This window comes from Anneissia japonica, unplaced genomic scaffold, assembly GCF_011630105.1.
Source record: "Anneissia japonica isolate Jap-2015-1 unplaced genomic scaffold, ASM1163010v1 scaffold1467_len401143_cov160, whole genome shotgun sequence".
NCBI classification, from domain to species: domain Eukaryota; kingdom Metazoa; phylum Echinodermata; class Crinoidea; order Comatulida; family Comatulidae; genus Anneissia; species Anneissia japonica.
In genome coordinates, this window is record NW_022758991.1 from 130,574 (window position 1) to 136,572 (window position 5,999).

The 5,999-nt window shown below is 38.7% G+C and overlaps 1 long non-coding RNA gene across 1 annotated transcript in view; it reads right to left on the reverse strand.

Moving 5' to 3' along the window:
- The window catches only part of LOC117125468, a 7,406-nt gene extending 4,295 nt beyond the window's left edge, over positions 1-3,111 (reverse strand). The window contains exon 1 of the long non-coding RNA XR_004448128.1: positions 2,744-3,111. This is a non-coding gene — a long non-coding RNA (uncharacterized LOC117125468). The remainder of the gene's footprint in view (positions 1-2,743) is intronic.
- Positions 3,112-5,999: the final 2,888 nt, after the last annotated feature.

The following is a 5,999-nucleotide window of genomic DNA, read 5'->3' on the forward strand; positions in this document are numbered from 1 at the left end:
ATAAAACTACACATGTTGTGTTTCCTGTGCTTGCACAAGTCCCTGATTGCCCCACATCTCCCGCCCATGGTAGGCTGTTCTAAGCATTTCGTGGTACAGTAATAGCATGGAAGATATACTAAAGCGACATTTACACTAGACACGATTACGACACGACAACGACAAGATATACAGATTCGCGCTGTGTCAAAGAATACGCGATGATATGTCGTGTCGTAATCGTGACTAGTGTAAAAGAGCTAAAGAACGGGAGGGGGAGGGGCGTACAACAGTTTTTTTTTTTCAGAATAGATAATTGAGGAGCACAACATATGAATATATGCATTGAAATTTTTAAAAGCAGCAAAACAGGGGCACATTTCCACCTACTCGATCCGCCCGTGATACAAGAGTCATATTTGTGAAATGCGTGAATGTTATTGGTCCCTCAAAAAACGCTTGAAATAAAATGCACTGTTTAGTACTTGATCTTTCATCATGATCCTTGTTGACTGGCATCGGTGGGCGATGATGGCAATTGAATTTCAACTTGCAGAATATGAAAACACCTCAACATTGTATAAATGTTTGCTATCAAAGCAAGTACAGACCGAAGCCTCGGGTTCAGGGGAAGACTGGGCCCCTTGCATAGTGTCAGAAAAGTGCTGGTCGAGGGGGCCTACTTACAGTGGAATATCAGTACGGTAACCTGCAATTACTGTACTACAATTTGATTCGAATTCTGTAAGAAGTTGGGTACCGGTAGCCTATTACTTCCTTATTTCGAACTTTAAATGTCAGTTTGTACCGTGGAACACTTCGTTTGGGCATTGATATTGTATACCGTATAAAATGATTTCACATAGGACAACATTTGTGAACTAAAAACCTAAGGGTTACATTGTTTTAATTGACTATTGGATGTCATCTACAGAGAACGTAATGACAAGGCTCTGTTAGAGTACGGTAATGCTATCAGCAGAAGAGGTTGGGGCCCGGCCCCTTGATCCAGGAACCGGGGCTCCCCTAGTGCCGACAAAATCGGTCATTGTTTGACCTGCCAGACTGCTGCTGCAGACAAAAGTATGATAACGAAACGACCCACTTGGACTGCTATTCAATCTTTATTCATGAGTGAATGCATAAAATATGAATAATTTTAAAAAATGTTATATTATAATTGAAGCTTTTGGGGGGCCTTGTCATTCGGCTGTTATGTGGCCGGATCATACCTCCATATGATTATACTCACCAGGAAGCAGACGTTGTCGAATCTGAGGCTTTTATCCAACAAACGGCAATACTGTATACTGCTGTCAGAGAGGCTATACAAATACATTATGATAATAAATATTCTGAAACAGATAACCTAACAGTGAATAACTTGAACCCCAAGGACAGCTAAAGCATCGCCATTGAATTTTTAAAGATTTTTTTTCCCAAAGTATTGACTTTTATACAGGGCCTATGCCCGGCCCTACAGCAGTTTACTGATGCATTAGCTGTTTCGATCCTCTATTTTGTTAAGGAGGTACTTTTGGTTGGGATCACCTGCATACGAAACATGCTATACGTTATGCAAGTATGCATTGTGCACTCATCAGCTTGGGAACCAATAGTGTATACCTCAACAAATTAACAATCAATTCAACAAATTCAACATGTTAAGTGAACAATTGATGATGAAGTGTTGAAATGATATCAGTATCAAATTTAAAATTGTTAGTGCGGTAGAAAAGATATGATATAACAATGTTAGTTTAAATATTTTGTCAACAATGGAGATGAAATAAAAATGTATACTGTACATCTCAGCCCATGTTGCTAGACTTGTTGATCATTGGGGACCAACGAGGGTGGGAGACGCAAGTATTAAAATGGCCACGTCCACCTACCTCAGTCCGCCACCGTTGGAGTTCAACTTGCAAACCTGTATGCCCCCCCACCCTTGATTACGGAGCTGAATATCTACTTCTTTTGATATCAGCAAGGGCTGATCCAGAGATTCTGAAAAAGCGCCCTTGATTACGGGGTTGAATATCAGAGATAACACGCGAATACCAACAGAAAACACTCAGACCTCTCACAAATATTTGGACGATGCCTATGTCTTTGTTCAATGTTTACCAGATTTCCCCAATATTTCCCCCACCCCCAATGTTTTTGCTATTATAATGAATAATTTCAGCATTTTGATTTAATTATGTACATATCTTTAAATTTAGCGGGTAGGGGGCGGGGGTGGCTACGGGTTATAAGCAGAACAGTACTCCCGCCCACTGAAAAACAGAAAACCAAATATAAATAGCCCTATAGAGTTGAACGTTTTCGTAGGCAGCTGACAACACGGAATGTGGGCGGAGTTATTACTAAAAATAGAACACAATTGCAGCGCTAAGATAAAGCACTCCACCATCCAGGGAAAAAGCTGTTAGTAGTTCCGACTCTACGCGCGTCTCTGGAATGAAAGATAACGTGTTGGAAGTAGGCCTATGTCAAGCTGCTAGATGGGAATTGGTCGTGGGAAAGTTTCAATAATATTGGTATACCCTAGTATTGTTCATGTTATATTGATTTAAGAAAGGTATGATTTAAGAAAGGGTATAAAACGAGCCAAACTTGATTATTCTAAAAGAATTGAGGGCGATGTCTCGTCAAAAAATTCCACAGAAATATGGAGAGGCCTAAATAACATGACAAATTATCGTCCTCAGTCTAATAAAACTTATACTAACGATGCTGATTTGCCTAACGAATTAAATACCTTTTTTAGCAGGTTCGACTCCAGGCGTGATTCCGAACCGCCCCTTGTCATCACGAGCGCCAATACATGGAAAGAATTTGCGTCACTTAACGCGAAAAAGGCCACCGGACCTGACGGAGTCAGCTCCCGTCTATTAAAAACATGCAGTAGCCAGCTTTGTAGCGTATTCACACTTATATTCAACTGGTCCTTGAGATCACATATAATTCCCGAATTGTTCAAAAAATCCATTATAATTCCAATTCCGAAAAAAGCATCAATAGAATCACTGAACGATTATCGCCCTATTGCGCTAACTTCCGTCATTATGAAGTGTCTCGAGCGACTCGTACTTGGACACCTGAAATCCGAAATCCCACTTGGTCTTGATCCACATCAATTCGTGTCTCTTATACACATCTAGATGTGTATAAGAGACAGACACCACACATAAACATGAGTCAGAAATAACCCCTCTTACCATAAATGGCACTTCTGTGGAAATGGTAGATAAATTTAAGTTTTTGGGAATCTATTTAACTAACGATTTGAAATGGCGAGAAAATACAACTAAGTGCATTAAAAAGGCGCAACAGCGACTCTACTTCCTGAGGAGACTTAAGTCTTTCGGGGTCTGTAGAAATACTATGTCTATTTTTTACAAGTCCGTTATTGAGAGCGTTCTTTTATATTCCATTGCTGTTTGGTATTGTGGCACCACCGAGGCTGACCGAAATGACCTCCGACATATTGTTAAATATGCCTCTCGGTCACAATGAGGATGATATTGAGGACATATTTAATGCCAGAATGCTTAAAAAAATAAAATGTATAATTGAAGATCCAACACACCCTGGTAACTCTCTCTTTGAATTGCTCCCCAGTGGGAGAAGATATCGGTCAATTTATGCTCGAACGAGCAGGTTCCAAAAGAGTTTCTTTGCGTCAGCCATCCGGGCCCTCAATGCAATACAATAGCATTTCATTGTGTCCGTTGCTCTGATAATTCACTGTTTTTCCATTTGTTCATTGTTTGCCGAATTGGACGTTGGTCCAGGTTAAAAAGAGCCACAATATTTTCTATGTGATGTAATGTATGCGTTGCAGATGATATAATAAATTGAATTGAATTGAATTGAATACGGAGGTGTCTAAAAAAAGTGTAAAAAACTAATTATTGACGTCTGCTTTTCTTCAAATAAAATTAATGTGTATGTTTCATTTATTTTTCTCAACAAATACAAAAATATACAAGTACAATTTAAAAGGACGGCAGGACAACAGAGGAGAGGAAACCAAAAAGCGAACTAAATCTACTATCAAGTGGTTCCCATCATGAAAGGATCGAATTAATACAATTTGTATTTAAACATTTAAAAGTATAAATAAATATAAATTAGCAAAACACCAGGAATAAAAATAAATATATAAATAGAAAAAAGAAATCAGATCAAGTGAATATCAGATCAGATATAATGAATCAGGAAAGATAAACTCTTATGGGTGGTGATTCCCCGAGAGAGGGACCGATGTACCAGACGAGAAAAAGTCCATAAGATTATTTAATCGATTTTATATATATAGAATCTACTAATGATAAATACAGTATGTCGAAAATACATTTTTTTCTCCCCAACGAAATGTGATTTTTCTCTCTGCACTAAAGCACTAAATATACCGTAAAGCATGCCACCTTCCAGGGATGCCATTTAAGTGATCGACCTCATATGAGAACACCAGTCTGGGATATTGCCCTAATCAAAGATGCCGTACCGGTATACGTTCCGACTCGCGCGCATGTAAAGTTAAGAATGTAGGGAAGTAGTTCAGTGCACTAGATGGGAATTTGTCGTGGGAAATTTTCTCATTGCTGTTCTGCTACTACAGATGACATAGTATTTCTAAAATGTGGCCAGCGGAGGTTTCTACAAGAAGTGCAAAAGAATCTTTTGGCGTTAAAATTATGTTATAATGAATCAGAGAAGATGGGCCTATTCAGAGGTAAACAATAGGTGCTAAGAACGAATAATACGGCCAAGTAATGACTTGTATTGAAGAGTTGATTCCATTGTTAAGCGATGGGTGTAGCCGTATTGAACAATGGGAGTTCTATAAACGCGTTTTATCCATTGGTAGATTTAAATGCTAGCTCTTATAAGATAAATAATAATGTTATTCCATTGTTTATGATTAGGCCTAAGCGTACACATTCTATAAAAATCACACATAGGCCTGTTGCGCGACAAAAACAAAATCCCACCGGGATGCAATGTCTGTCCATCCCGGCGGGATCCCGACGGGATATTTCCATCCCGGCGGGATCCCGAAATTCTGAAACATCCCGATAGAATCCCGATTTAAAAAAAAAAATCCCGGACATCCCGAAATTTTGAAAAAAAATCCCGCTCATCCCGGAATTGCGGAAAAAATCCCGGCGGGATCCCACCGGGATGGCCGCATCCCGCCGGGACACGGCCATCCCGTCGGGATCCCGGAATTATTTTTGGTGGGGTACAGTATACACTGTACATGAATTTCAGAAAACAAAATAAATTAAATACCAGCTTGGTTTATACTTTAGTTCAGGTGATTTAATACCAGTTAAATACACCCATAATACAGATTGATGTAACATTGACCTTATTTATTGTTTAAGTGTACAGATTCACAAAATTTACAGCATTCTTTTTGAAAAGAAACCCCCCTCTTTACTTTGCAGGCCCGTAGCCAGGTCATTTCAAGGGGGTTCTCTGGGCGTGGGGGCCAGGGGACTGCCTAAGTGCCCCGGTGGGGGGGGGGCGAAGCCCCTGTAGCCATAGGAGTTTTTGTGTTTAATGGGTCTATGTAATGCTATAAAAGCAGTTATGTTTTGAAAAATATCTATGTAATAAAAGGTGGTAATATAATAAAATTGGAAAATATTTTCTGAGAATTAGCATGTTTAAATCACACCGAAAGACAAAAAAAAACCCTCATCGCATAATCAATATCAATATACTCAACACTTTTATTATTATAAAACAAAACAAGCTATTATATAGGCCTATAAAGTAATTTACAAAGAATTATGTACTGTGCTTCTTTATAATATATAAAGCATTCAAGAAGTGTCTTGTTTTAACTTAAATAATGAATATTCCAGTAGGCCTATATAAACAAATAGAGCTGCCTGTTACAAAATAAAGTAGGAGCTGAACTTCTTCTTGACTCTCACCTTGTACACTGAAAATAATAGTACTATTTTTACTACATGGCTAAAAAAGCACAAATATTGTCA